This window comes from Bombus vosnesenskii, unplaced genomic scaffold, assembly GCF_011952255.1.
Source record: "Bombus vosnesenskii isolate JDL3184/JDL3185 unplaced genomic scaffold, Bvos_JDL3184-5_v1.1 scf7180000014852, whole genome shotgun sequence".
In the NCBI taxonomy this organism is placed as follows: domain Eukaryota; kingdom Metazoa; phylum Arthropoda; class Insecta; order Hymenoptera; family Apidae; genus Bombus; species Bombus vosnesenskii.
The window spans coordinates 1-14,911 of record NW_022883685.1 but is presented as its reverse complement, the minus strand read 5'-3'; the positions used below and the strand labels follow the sequence as shown (position 1 = coordinate 14,911).

The 14,911-nt window shown below is 34.2% G+C and overlaps 1 pseudogene; it reads right to left on the bottom strand.

Annotated features, from left to right (window-relative positions):
- Nucleotides 1-311: 311 nt before the first annotated feature.
- Nucleotides 312-14,369, bottom strand: LOC117240702 (annotated as a pseudogene).
- Between the last annotated feature and the right edge of the window lie 542 nt (nt 14,370-14,911).

The following is a 14,911-nucleotide window of genomic DNA, read 5'->3' as shown; positions in this document are numbered from 1 at the left end:
CGCTCGCCTAATGATTGAATTTTTAATCAATCATTGTTGATGAAAAATTGCGATGATAATTGCATTGCGGATCTTTATGCAAATGCATATTTTCGTGGATACAATAATACAATTGAAAGATTTGATACAATCGAAAGGACTTGGGCAAAAGTATGTTTCTATCCATTAAATATCATCGATAGTGCTGTACTTTTGGATATTTTACAAAATTTTGCGTCATACGCATTCTATAAATTTTCGTATCTTCGAATCACCCATAATTGCATAAAAATCCGCTGTTTTGTGATAATGAATATTAATGACGATGGAATTTAAGATTCCTGGATTCAGTAACTTGTCTTACTCTAATACATGTATTGCACGTTTTTGGAAGACTAAAGATTCTTTGCTCGAGATCAACGCGACAAATATTGTACTTCGTGGTGAACGTTTCGCTACAGCCTTTCGACCTCTGTGATCGAGTTTTCGCTTTTCCTCGATTTTATACTCGATCTCCGTAGCATGCTACTCCTTAAAGGTTCACCGCGAAGCGACGCTCTAATCGAATTCCTCGCACTGCATCTAGAAAATGATCGGAACATGGCGACCGGTGGTGTCTCCTCCTCCTCGCGTTTCCTGTCAAAACATTGCGTTTAAAAATATTGAATCCAATCGCTTAAAGATTTGAATAACTTCCCAACTCGATCCTTCTCTTCTGTTCAAAAGATTTAAAAAGCATTTGAAGAAAGAAGATAGTCCAGTTTTCTTTTGAGAGATTTAACAGATTTTAAGAAGAAAGCATACGAAGATGTAGATCTAACAGAATGCTTGAGAATCTTGAACTTCGAGCTTGAAGATCTGTGAATATCTTTGAAAAAAGGAGACCGAAAGTTCCTTTATGTGATTTTACCTTCCGATACAAGGTACATCCCACATCTTCTGATCTTTTCCAAAATCCTCGCTGTCCTGCAGCGTCTGCGGAAGATCCTTATTCAATGTTTCCGGCAAAAAGAGAGTCAGAAGACCGCCCATAATTCCGAGTGTGCCCAGCACAAGAAGAGGTAGGAACGAGGACACAACATTGAGATAAACTACGAAGGGTGCGAGGATACTAGCAACGTATCCCATTATATGTATCAAAGCTACACCCTGAGCTCTAACCACAGTTGGTAATACTTCAGCCGCATATTGGAGACCGATATTGTATGAAATGTTTATCCAAAATCTACCGAGAATTGCCAGAGAAGCTGTATATATACCTGAAAAAAAATTTTAGCATTAGTTTTTAATTCTAATTTTTCATGAAATAATTTTAGAAAATTTTAAGGAATAAAAAGGGAAGAAATTATTTTATCTGTCTGTAATTTGTCTGGTTGTCTGCAATAGTTGATACAAGCATTTGCTAAGCTTAATATAAGCGTGCTTAGCTCTAAGCTAAGCACAAGCAATAAGCTTCTTATCTATAAAACGTTAATCTAGCCAATTTGAATCTAAGGGATTGTATTATGGATTACGGCTACTGAAAGCCATATAGCACTGCTGGAGCGCTGAAGCCCATCATTTTGAGGACTATTGCCAACGCCCTTTGATATATGCGGAAATACGAAGCGATCTTATGATCAAAGCAGTAGAAGGGGAAATAAAATATCTATACAACGGATACATGATAGGGCTTGGAAACTATTCTAGCAATGTAGCAAATAATCTACAAGCATTTGCATGTTATAAATATTCCAAAATATACATTTTCTTCCTTTCAAAAAGCACAATGTTATACGAATGAAAAATATTCGTCTGATTAAGTCAGAATTATTAGGTTATTTAGAAGATTGATCAGTAATATAGAAGGGTGAATATATAAAAACGAAATGTACGAACTATTGGAAACGGCAGAAGCCCAGATGCTGAAGATACCAGAAATGACGAGGGAACCACATGCCAGCCATCTTCTGCCCCATCGATCAAGAACGAGCGTGAGGAACGTGTCAGCAGGCAGCTCGGTTGCTGCAGCAATCGTGAACGTAACAAACACGTCCAGGCCTAAATTATCGACGTTTCGTACGTGACCATCGAACACCAAAGAAATCGCCATCCTATATTTCGTAAAACAATTTCATATGATAAAGAAAAGCACGCTATCATATTTCATGTGAGAAGCAAATTCCTTGCTTCAGAAATGAAGTATTTTTAGACAAAAGATATAAAACTCTTCGTGAGATTTTTACAAGATACAATTCCGATTTTACGTCAATCTATTTGATATCTGTTTAATAGCGATACGAACCAAATAACAATAAATAGAATCGTGATATTCCGTAGTCGTGCCGTTCTAAATAGATCCAACACGGAGTACATTTTCTGGCACAGGTTTCCTGTTATTAGCAAATTTTTAACTAGTTAATGTCGTTTGTCTGTTTTTCTTACAAATTTATGTGAATCTGTTATGTGTACAAAGATTACGATAAAATCCGGAAGAAAGTTTATGTTATATTTGTATGAGACGATCCTTTCGAAATAGTTTACTTGGACGTTCGCAAATTTTTTCATTTTACTTTATAAAACATCAAACCTCTAAAAGTCGATTATCTCCTTATATCGTACATTAATGTTAATATTGCCATGATCTATTCATAGACTGAGCAGTTTCCAAATGTTTAATCTATTTGTATAAAAATTTTCAAAGATAAAAACAATATACAAATTCAATAAATAACATTACAGAAATAGACAATAACAGACAATAACAGAAATTGACAGCAATTTATCGCTGGCAATTTAGGTGATGAATAAGATATAAAATTACTAGGTTGTAAACAAATTTTCATTACGTAAAAGACCCAATTAGACTTCTATTCAAAGAAAATGATTATATGATATGCTTAAAGGCATATAAATTGGTATTTATAGAACGCACATAAAGCAGGAAAGATCATAAAAGTAGAAAATACGGAAAAGATTGCGGTAATCGGTTTATTTACCCGGAATCGTCTATAGATGTCATCGGGCACCTTGGTGCCGTTGATTCGCTCGAATTTACCAAGGATTTTAATGGCCCTGTCTATCTGACCTTGGCTGACCAGCCATCGAGCGCTTTCCGGTATCAACCATGGCGTACCTACGGCTAGAACAAGAGGAACTGAGGTGACAATACAGGTCATCCTCCAGTCGGCCAAATAATAGGCGATCCAGGGTAGAATGCAAGTTGCAAATGTGAAGAATATTGCGATCGACATATTCGCCACGAATGTCCTCCACTTTGGTCCAACGTATTCTAATACTGGAATAAAAAACATAATATTTAGAAGAATCATCTGTGAAAGAAATATTCTGTGAATAAAGAATGGAACAATATATTAGGTTGTCGCAGAAATTTCTTTCGTCTCGTAAGGAGATAATAGACGCATACTATTTTTTGTTTTATATTATTTTATTGAATTATATTCATTGGGACAAAATAGATCATACGTAATTCAATAAAATAATATAAAACGAAAGAAACTTTTGGGGCAACTTAACGCAATATGAAGAAGAAAAATTTGAGTTACAAATATATAAAAAGTAGATATACAATATATAGATTAATTTAACAAACGTGTTTAGTTCTAAGATTAAATCGTGTTTAGATCTAATAACAAGGACTTTAATAATTTCCCGATGATTGTTCAAGCCCATTTAAATTTCCGTAAGTGTTTCGATACTTATCGACAAGAATACGTTTCTATTTACGAATTATACAGGGTGGTTGGTAACTGGTGGTACACGCGGAAAGGGGATGATTCTACGTGAAAAAAGAAGTCGAAAATATAGAATAAAAATTTTTCGTTTGAGGCTTTGTTTTTGAGAAAATCGACTTTGAATTTTCGCTCGGTACGCGTGCACTTTATCACGTCTCGTTATAACGGATCTCACTGTAGATCGTTGTCTCAATCGACGTTATTTTTAAAATTTTTTAAATTTTTAAATTTTTAAATTTTTATTCTATATTTTCGACTTCTTTTTTCGCATAGAATCACCCCCTTTCCGCTTGTACCACCAATTACCAATCACCCTGTATTTCTTAAAGATACAAAAGGTAGAATCACGCGTAACTAGCAATATCATAAATTAACTGTGAATAAACGGATCGTTAGAGTCAAAGGATCATTTACATAATTCAAACACGAGCGTGTGTTACCTTGTTAAGCTATTTATGGTAGATATTGAAAGATCGATAAGCCTGAGATACATATTTATGTCGAAACGAACATTCTCTACGGAAAGTCGAGTCTAATTCGATGAAAACAATTGACTTCCTGAACGAACATATCGATATATATCCACAGTGCAATGACAAGTAAATATTACTCTATTTTCGTACAAGAAAACAGATTAAAACGATGAGAAGTTATCTTGAACAATTGAACTGACCTTCGCGATGAATGAATCTCGCAATTTCACGAATACGTAGACGAAATTAATGTCTGGTGCGTATACGTCCAATAAATTAGAAACGCAAGGTTGTAACTCATTAATCGTATAACAGGACAAGATGCGATAAACACGTGGAAATATATCATAGTGAACAACGTCTATTTGTAGTTGCCGTAAAATAGGGAGTAATTGCTCTTAATGAAGCAACCGTGTTAGCCACTTAATAGTGGCTTGCTTCTAATCCGGAATCACCTTCAATTAGTTGTAACTAGTGGCTTCCTGATAATTACCGCTCAGTGGTTGTTTCTTTTTTTTTTTTTTTTGCTTTATTATAATTGCGATGCTCGAACCATGTTTACCATGGAACTCGCTTCCTTATTTAAGATCACTTTGTACCATTGATTTTTACTTTTCATGCTTCATAATGAACCAATTTATAATTCATAATAAACCAAAATGACGAACGTTCGTTTAAATCACGAGTTTCAGATATTTCTATTCTCTAAAATTACCTGAATTAATTTTTATTAAATAAAATAGCTATAGGATAATTCCACAAATCAGATATTTTGAGCAGATATCTCGGAATTTCCTGTTTAATTCGCCGTAAATTTTCCCAATACGCTCTGGACCTCCTACATATATATAACGTGTCTATACATAACTGTTAATTCATCATTTTCTCGTAATCCTAACAAACAATGCTTAAAAACTTTAACTACATTTTGGATTATTATCTCGCACGAATAAATTTTAAGCTATTAATCGCTTTCCTGAAAATCTGGGTTGGTTATCAGCTTCGGTACGAGACCATCGAGTAACTCCGGTACGCATGAACGGAAATAATCTCCCAGTTATATCCAAATGTTTAATAATTTTCTACATAGAAATTTAATGAAAAATAAGAATAGAAGAACCTCGCATTACAAAAATCAACTTCCATGAAATCTAAATATTATTTATGCTGTCTGTAATTTTCAACATCTTCTTTCGCAAATCATCATCACCATCATCATCATCACCATTGCGACAGCCATTCTAAAATATATGTATCATTAATTTAATAGAAAATAAGAGTAGAAGAACCTCACGTTATAAAAATCAATATTCATAAAACCAACAAAATATCGTTTTTTAAATATATGTATCATTCAGTTTGTATTGCCTTTACAACGCGTAGATAGGGCGAGGAGATCTCTTCTGAAGACGAGATATTATTCTCATAGAAAGGATACAGAAAGGAGAAGAAGACGTAAAGAAGCTTCTCTGAGACCACTCGTTTCATCACTTCGCCTCTCAAGGTTTACTGCCTTTAACATTACATTATTCGCGCAGAAAAAGTATTCGCTTTTCTCCCAGCTGTTTCCGTCACCCTGTAATTTCATATCGTGTTACCGTTCGATCAAAAGCGACAACTCATTTATTGTAAACGAAGATTCCGTGCGGCACAGTTAGCAAAGATAAATTACAGACGATCGTATTAATAATAATAATCTGACCGATATCTCGCAATGCGACCAATCGATAAACGCGAGCACCGTCCAACGCAAGGACGTTGTTAACGTTTCGAAACTGATTAACGTTCGTTCTCTTCTTTCTTTTCTTTCGTTTCTTCCTTCTCGCCTGTTGGCTCGTAAAAGTATCTTAGCATTTATAGACATTTTTTATTTATTTATATTTATTATATATGATGGTATCATAATTAGTACAACAAAGTATTATTACGTTTCTGTTATATATTCATGAATATATTGGAATTTCATTAGGATCGTAATAAAGTCATATAATAATTATATCGAATATGACGTCAGAATTATAAATACGGTTATTATAATGCAGAGTTTCAATTAAGTAAATTTAAAAATCTATATACAAGATACAAAATTATTTAGCGTAATTATATATTTCACAGTAATTACAAAAATATTTAATTATAAAAATAGTCAAACATTTATTATATTAATAAATCCCGATATTTGATAACCATTTATTACATGTTTAAGATAACTATTTATGCTGTATATTTGTACTAAATAAATGTTTGCATTAAATATCTCGTAACTTCTATGTGCATCTTCAGAAATGCTTCAAACTTTACCAATATAATCATTACAATGCTAATGAAATTTCAGAATGTTTTATATAACACATATTCTACATACATATAAATTTTCTGTGGCAAATATGTAAATGCTTTTATAAACTACTAGGTTTATACGCTTTGCAGTCTCATATTTTCCTCCCACTGTTAGCATTATCTGCAGTTTGTATGTGAGTTGTATGAAGTTGATCGAATTCTACGCTTTCAACGAGCTGGTCGAGTGAGGTTCTGCTTGAATAAGTTATAAATCCTGGCAGGAAGAAAGGCACGTGTTATTGATATCGACTGGTTAGCTGGAATGTTGAATAGGAATTTAAAGAACCAACTCAAACTTTATCGATAATAAAATATGGAAAATATGACTGCAAATAATACGTGAAAAATAATGGAAATATTCTATAGGATATTTGAATGTTTATTAGAGAATTTTAATAATAATATGGAACATAAAGAAGAAAGAAATTCGATGATACTAAATAATGATGATACTGAAAATTTCAGTGATTTTTATTAATATAAAATTAACATTAATATAAATAAAAACAAAATCTATTATAAATGATATAGACGAACTTTTTAACTAAATATCGTTAGAAAGAAAAGTGACACAAGTATACATACGAAACAATACAAAAAATCCGCATCTATCTAGAGAAATTTGTTATGAATTTCAAAGTCTGTATAAATACGTATACTAATACATAAAGCTTCTAAAGCTCTAAAGTTTTAATGTTTAAAAAAAAGTACAAAAATATTTCTATTAAAATATATATGATATTTTCCACGGTATTTTCTACGTAGTTTCTACAATTAAGGATTTCCTCGTTCCCATCGATTTTCCTCTAGTTGTGAGACCCTCGGATAATCACGTCCCTTTCATTTTATCTTCGCTACGCTCGATTATAAATACGGAACTGAATATAGAATTATTTGCAAATCAATGAATCCGATGATGTAATTTGTTACGCGCTCGAAACGAATTAGTATCACTTATCTTAGTTTCAATCAATACCTCACTTTCTCAAGTCATTGATTAAAATACGATTTACACTCGTACAGATCGAGCCTTCTTTCTCAATATTTCCGTCGAATATTCGTGATCAATCGTTTAATCGACCTTGATAATTAGAATAGAAATAAGAAAATTCGAACGCCAAATCATTAACGAACCAGCCACTTGCTCACGAATCTCGTCAACTTGGCCTTGTTTTGTCGAACAAATTGTAAATTTTTCCAACCTCGGCTTGAGTCATCGATTCAGGGTTAATGCACGTCACCTGAGTTTCTTTGGTCTCGATTTTCACAATTGGAATGCTGTCTGCAGGACAAACTTGCTATTCGATCAAGAAAACTCGTTTCAATGACTCGTCTGATGAACTTTCAATCAGCGTTCTTACGTTTCAACAGAGTCTCTTCAAAAGTTTCAATCAGGGTCTTAACGCTGTACTTTCAGGGTATAAAATATCTTTCAAGACAGAGACTAGTCTAGATTTTCTCTTCAGTATATTGATATTAGAACAATAACTGGAAAATATATTTCTACAGTATTATAATTGAAATTTTTTCATGTAGAGTTATAATAAAATTTTGTATTATAAATTGCCTGTATTATGGATATCAGACAATGAATTCAGCATGAATTATATCGATCTTATATTAAACAATTTATTAGAATTTTCAATGGAATATTTAAAATGTTACTTGATTGTTTTATATTATTATGTGATATTTTTACGAATTTTAAATAAGTTTGCTAGAAGAAGATGTTCATTTTAATTAAAACCATATACATGTATGTATGTATATATATACATAGATTTATAGTTGTGGAAGCGTTCGTTGTAGAACCATTCATTCGTTACCTTCGCTTTCCGTTGGGAAGTGAAAATTTATGAAAACCCTGGTATGCTATAGTTGTCCAGAAATGAAAAGCAATTTTGAACAACTAATCCTTTGTAATCAGAATATTGTCTCGTTAAAAGAGAAAACAAAATTATAATTGATCGCGAGTATAGAGGGAAAATATTAGTATAGAAAATGATTGCGAACTAACTACCTTTAAATATTATAAATATTCAATGGTATATATAAATTCAAATATCTTAAAGTTTCATATTTTTATCTTGCATGAAATTCTTATAAAACAGGAAAATTAATTTTTCTCTGTCTCTCTCCCTCTCTTTGATATAAACGCCGCAGTTAAAAAATAAATATGTATGACCTCATGTATATTCATATGTATTTAAGCATCTTTCTTCGTAACTTTGAATGGTTTTCAATTTCATTTAAATTGTTGCATGGCAACGTGAGTTCTGTTGCAAAATTCATATACTTGTAGAAACGTCAGTCGTAAATCAAGCATAACAACAGTTTTACAGTATGTTGTAGAGATTACTTTGTTATTTAAACTTAGAGATCTTCCTGCTTACAGTAATTACAAAAAGTAACTGTACACCATCGTATTTAGAACAGCATTTATATATATACCAATTAATTAAGACTAAGTCTTAAGATAAGACTGATTAAAATATTAGCTTTCGTATCATTTGTAATACTTTCATACATGCTTATAAATAATTAATGCTATCAAAATGAAACGTAAAAACTGATTTAAAAAAAAGGAAGAGAGACGCTTCATTGGGAAATAAGGATACATACGTACAAGTACTTTTTGTAGCCACTGTGTGGCTTTCAAACTCAATTCCAGGGCAAAAAAGAAATTATTGAAAAACGGTTACCTAATATGTACATCATAGTGAAGCAATTATCAAAGGCGAATCCAACGAAAAAACGACACAAAGTGAACTGCCAGAAGCTACCCGTGAACGCAGTAGCCACCCCAGCGAGAAATCCCATTAAATTAGCTCCGAGCAAAGCTGGTATTCTTCCATATTGATCAGCGACCCATCCAAAAATTAATCCTCCGAAGATAGCGCCGATGAAGAAGATACTTTGAGCTATGGTTGGCAATGCATCATACTGACAAACCCATCCCAGCTGCAACAGAAAACTACAGTCGAATGATTTACTTCTGATCACGATCAGCATCACGGAAATCTTATAGCAATTTCAACGCCTCGATTAAACGAATTTTCGATCAAAGTTTCGAAATTCCTAATGAAGCGCGCCTCTGTCCTTTTTTCTTTCCCTTTGAGGAAAAAAGAAGGAGAAGCTTAAGACCCTGCGCGTTCTCGCGTCCTTCTTCTGGATGCTTCCTACCCCTCGATGAATAATTCTCCTCCTGACGAGCGACGCAAAGTTCATGGAAATCCATTGGAGCAAAAAGTCTTGCAATTTATGTCGAACAAATCTGCGTGTTCGCGCTGTTGCTCGTTATAATGTTTTATTAAAGTTTCTTTTCAATCCGGTATTTTCATTTTCAGTTTTATCGCAACCTAGTTTTATCAGCTTTCATAATTCGAAATTTTTTATCCTTTTTTTTCTTTAAGTATTTTTATAAATATTTATTCGATTGTATTTTATATGGCAATGTAACGCTTGAATTTAGAATGTACTCTGTAATTTCACTACATGCACTAATTATTACTGCAATATGTACTAGTAATTCTGTTACGTACTATAATTTTCCTCTGTGGAAATCGACATTGTTAATTTTCCCACTTCTGAACTATCGATCTTTCCACAAACGTTTATTCGACCCTTTTCATCGTTCTTCTTTCTTTCCAAAAATTGTACACTACGCTTATTTTTTATCGAAATAGATCATGCAAATAATCGAATACGACATACACAGTATAAAGGGATTGATTGATAGGAACAGATAAAATATTCAAAAAGCAGGAAATTACAAGTCGAACATTTTCTGTCACCTCGGATGCCACAGACGCATAAGGGACGGTGGTATAATTAAATTCCCATCCTTGTTGGCAATCTTTCGTTGGCCACGATGGGTCCGGTACGTGGCTTCCATTTAGCAAAATTTCCGTGTAATTTACATCGTACATGCTGCATCTCGAGTAACCTTCGCGGTTGACTGGTATCGCCAGCGACAGCCTGAAACGAAGGAGAAGATAACGTAGATTGGTTCACGGTCTTCGATGCCGATGGACGTTCCGACAAGCGAGTAATTAACGTTCTATTTGAAACTCGACAAAAACATTGGGAATCTCGAGTATTTGTTGAGCTAATAATATTGATTGTTAGTCGAGTCTGATAAAACGTATTTGATTGGAATTTCATTTAAAGCGAAGAAAGTTATTTTCAATTGTAGCTGGATGTACGTTAATTGCTGTTTTCCTGTCTTTACAAATTACTCATTCCTTTGTTTCATCAGCCTTTTCGATTATTATTGTCTCGTATTATTATTGTCGAGTATTGTCTCGTGGTTATTATCTCAACGCTTTTATCGTGTCAATTTATTGCGTTGTGTTCATACGGGTTTGTAGAATATATAATAAACAATGCAATGAGAAATGAAAATGAGAAAATTTTGAAGAATTATTAAATTAGGTAAATTGAAGGGAAAGAAGTTCTGTGAAGGAACTGGATTGGATCTAAACAGATAATAAAGAAAGATGATCCAAGATTTGCGACCTCCGACGTATGTCGAAAACACTTACTCATTAATAACGAATGTCATTAAGATAATTCAGTGACGGTAATTGCGTCTGTTATTCTGATGAATGTTACATAACGAGATAGGAAGTCGATGTCATGATGACTGGCGCTGTCTGAATCAAATCAACCCTATTCACAACCAGATAATACCGTCAAACGATGTTTACATTATTATAATATGAAATCCAATTTGAAGGCTTCGTGAATTTCTATTATCCTTCAATGAAATTATGAAATAATGGCGCAGTTTAATGATAAAGATTATTATTATTTCATTAGGCTTGCTGTATAATTTGCTAGATTGTCTTCAACCAGATAAATATATCAATAATTTTGGCAATGGCTATCATCACATACTTTATCGAAAGAGAGAACATTGGTTCTCTTTGATTTTCGATCGTTGAGTCGTCGAAAGAAAACTTCGCGGCTCAGAGAAAGTTCTCCTACAAACACGTACATAGCATAAAAATCGGTAACACGCGGAAGTTCTACAGGAAAAAAATCAAAAAGACTTGCTGAGCAAGGCAAGAACTTTCCAATAGAAGGTGAGCATAATAATAAATAACACTTGCACGGATGCTTGCGGAGGAGTCGTTGACTATATTAAACTAATACTAATTATGAAACAATGTAACAGTAACGGTACTAGTCGTAATTAACATACTATCTTTAACATTATCGTGATATCGAAATTTCTTCCCACAAGATCACCGATTAATTGCATCGATTTGCGAAATTCTTAGTGTTCGATGATTATCATAGTCGAGGAAAGGTATTTACAAGATATTAACATCCGCATCTAATCACATCTCGTAGCATCGCGACTTATCACGCGTATCGCCTAACCTTTACATGAATATTGAACGAACGAACACTTCGAACGCATTATGCAAGTGTACGTTACGTTTTTCATTCGCCGGTAAAAGCTTTCAAAAACGAGTTAATGAGCGAATGATACGTGGTATGCGCGAAAGAAACGAATGCTTGTCCATAGAATAGCTGAAAATGATTCGATTCGAAGTATACTAGCAAAATAACAATAGATTCAGATGATAACTGACCAGTCGACCAGGATTAGTCACAGCCTTTTAACAATTCTATCGATTTTTTGCTATTATTATACTTATCTACTCCAAAGCTAAGATCCTACCTAGGCTAAACTAAACGTTAACTATGACTCACAGTTGGAAAATGCACTTATCTTATACGTAATCATTTATCAATTACTGAGTTCGTTAAGTTCTATTTTTGTTTGCTGAAAGGAAAAATCTTCCATTAATTAATCATCGCTATATCGTTGTTTGCTATTGTCTTTCGTCTGATCGACAATCATTTACCCATTCCATCGTTGTAGAACTCTTCATTTCTGGTTCCTATAATCTGGTATTTAATATCATCGAATTTATTTTGAAGCACGTGCACGTGCCAAAAAATTAGGTCACGGAAGTTTTATGCATTTCTGTGAAATCTGAAAGGGCAAAATTGCAAAGTACACGTGTGACACGTGGAAATATATAAAACATCGGAAAGTAGCACGCTTTGTAACGTTTAATCGAGGTAAAACAATTTTTTATCCAGCTTCTAGTTTTTTCTTTCGCTTCCTTTATATTCTGAAAAATATGCGTAAAAATCCGCAGGCTACGTATTATGACGTAAACGGAATGGAACGAATCAATAATAGAATAAATTAAATAATATTAATATTAAAATATTAAATAATATTAATATTAAAATATTAAATAATATTAATATTAAAATATTAAATAATATTAATATTAATATAAAAATTATAATAATAATAATCGATAATAAAAGAAATTAAGGACAATGGAACACATATTCGATTAATACTAAATATCCGCGGCTGTCCTGATATTTATTGCCAGTCGCGTACATACGTTCAAGTTATAATTTCTAATACCATTAGAAAGTTAGGAGAATTTTAATCGAGAACGAGCTCTATACCCTTTGAACGCAATTTGTTCGTCACTTAATCGCTGCACGCGGTAAACACTAACGAGCAGCTCTTAAACAAAAGTATTTGTACGTTATGGTCAACAACGGGGTGACTAGTTATTAGCGCGTTCTCCTGTTTCATTGAAATTTTAATTGCATCAACGTAGTACGTTCTATGGTCGACGTCTTAACATAATTGTACGGATCGAATGTCTTTACGTAAAACTGTCCCGTGCACGTTGACGATTCGCGGCCAATCAACGATATCAGGCCGAATGTTACGTGCTCAACGCTATTTTTTCGCGTTCACGCTCTCATTGTTTGCGCGAAGGTTCAACGCGTTCGCGCGGCGTACGCGATAATACGCGCTCCGAGAATTATATCCAAGGAGCATTGTGCGAGCGCAACACGTTGCGACACCACATCCTTTGCCTCTCTCGAAACGTCTTAATAACGAATTATGGTGCAATCGAACCATGCGCGTATAGCAAAAAGCAATCGTTTCTAGCCGTTCACTTTGAACACCGCGAAGGTTAATTTGGCAACTACATATATATCCATGTATTGTGTTTCTAACGATTGCCAAATGCTATTTTCATGCATATAGTGATGCCATCCTTTTGTTACGAAGGATTAGCATCAGAGAAATTTTCGGCTTATTACGCATATTGAAAATGTAACGTAAGATTCATCTTTTTTTTCAGCAAATATGCAGAGATACGCACAGGTGCGTTTGAGTATTAGAGCACCTACTGGTTACATTTATTGGAACGCTCTAGCGGATTTTACGCTGTAAAACATACGACGTGAATGAGAGTTCGGATTTATAATAAAATAAGCAGAAGATACAATCGGAAAAAGGATCTCAGCAAGACGATAGTATTAGGACAGCGTTAGGAAACGGTAGGCCAAGAAAAGCCGGTCGAAAGATGATTCGTAGAACTAAAGGAAAGTGTTGAGATATTGATCCGTTTCATAGCGCCGATGCGAGCGAAAAGCGAACTAAAAATTGCGCGTTTAAGCACTAAAACGAAACTACGAATCACGAAACTACGAAATATTACTAATCTTCTATTTACAACGAAGCTCGTAAGTCTTGTGACCAATTTACACGAAAAAAGATCGAGTTAGAGACACGATAACGCGTTAATGAAACTTCTAATCTCTAAATCTCTAGAGAGAAATCCTTAAAAGCTGTAGATCCTTAATAAACAATTTACCGATTACGACGATAAGTCCCCTGATGCTCGTAACCAATTTTACACAGAAAACGGATCACCAAAGTTGCAAGACTTTCGAGTTGGAGGGAATGACGCGTTAACGAGAGCGTCGCGACGTATAATGTTTACAAAGTTTGCGTGGAAATTAACACGATCAGAAATAAGCTGGATCGTTCGTTTCGAACTAGTAAACGGCGTAGCGAAATAAAACTCGGTGTAAGTCTTAACATACGTTCACTAGCAGGAACGTGTTTTATTGAAACTTTTACGACTCGCTACCGGCTGCTCCAGCCGTTGCATTATTTGAATAACATCGAAGGTTGTTGACCTAGCAACCGAACGAAGATGCGATCCAATTGGATGTGGATGTAATTACACCTTGAAATACCTTTCGTCATCGAGCATTTCCAATTCCCCGCCGAGTGTCCTCCATTTTTGCGCTTAGCCTTTACGCTTGATATCGTCGCGATTTGCAAGCACTCGCTAGCAACAGAATGTGCGATCGTCGTCGCACGTCGCCGTTTCGACAGAATTAACGTCGTTGGAATCTCACAACGATTGAGAAACCGCATATTTACTTCGCGCGAAAACCACGATGAACGAGTTATGTCTCGTTCGGGCTAATTTCTTTGAAGTAGTCAATGTGTCGATTTTTAATTTATGCTTC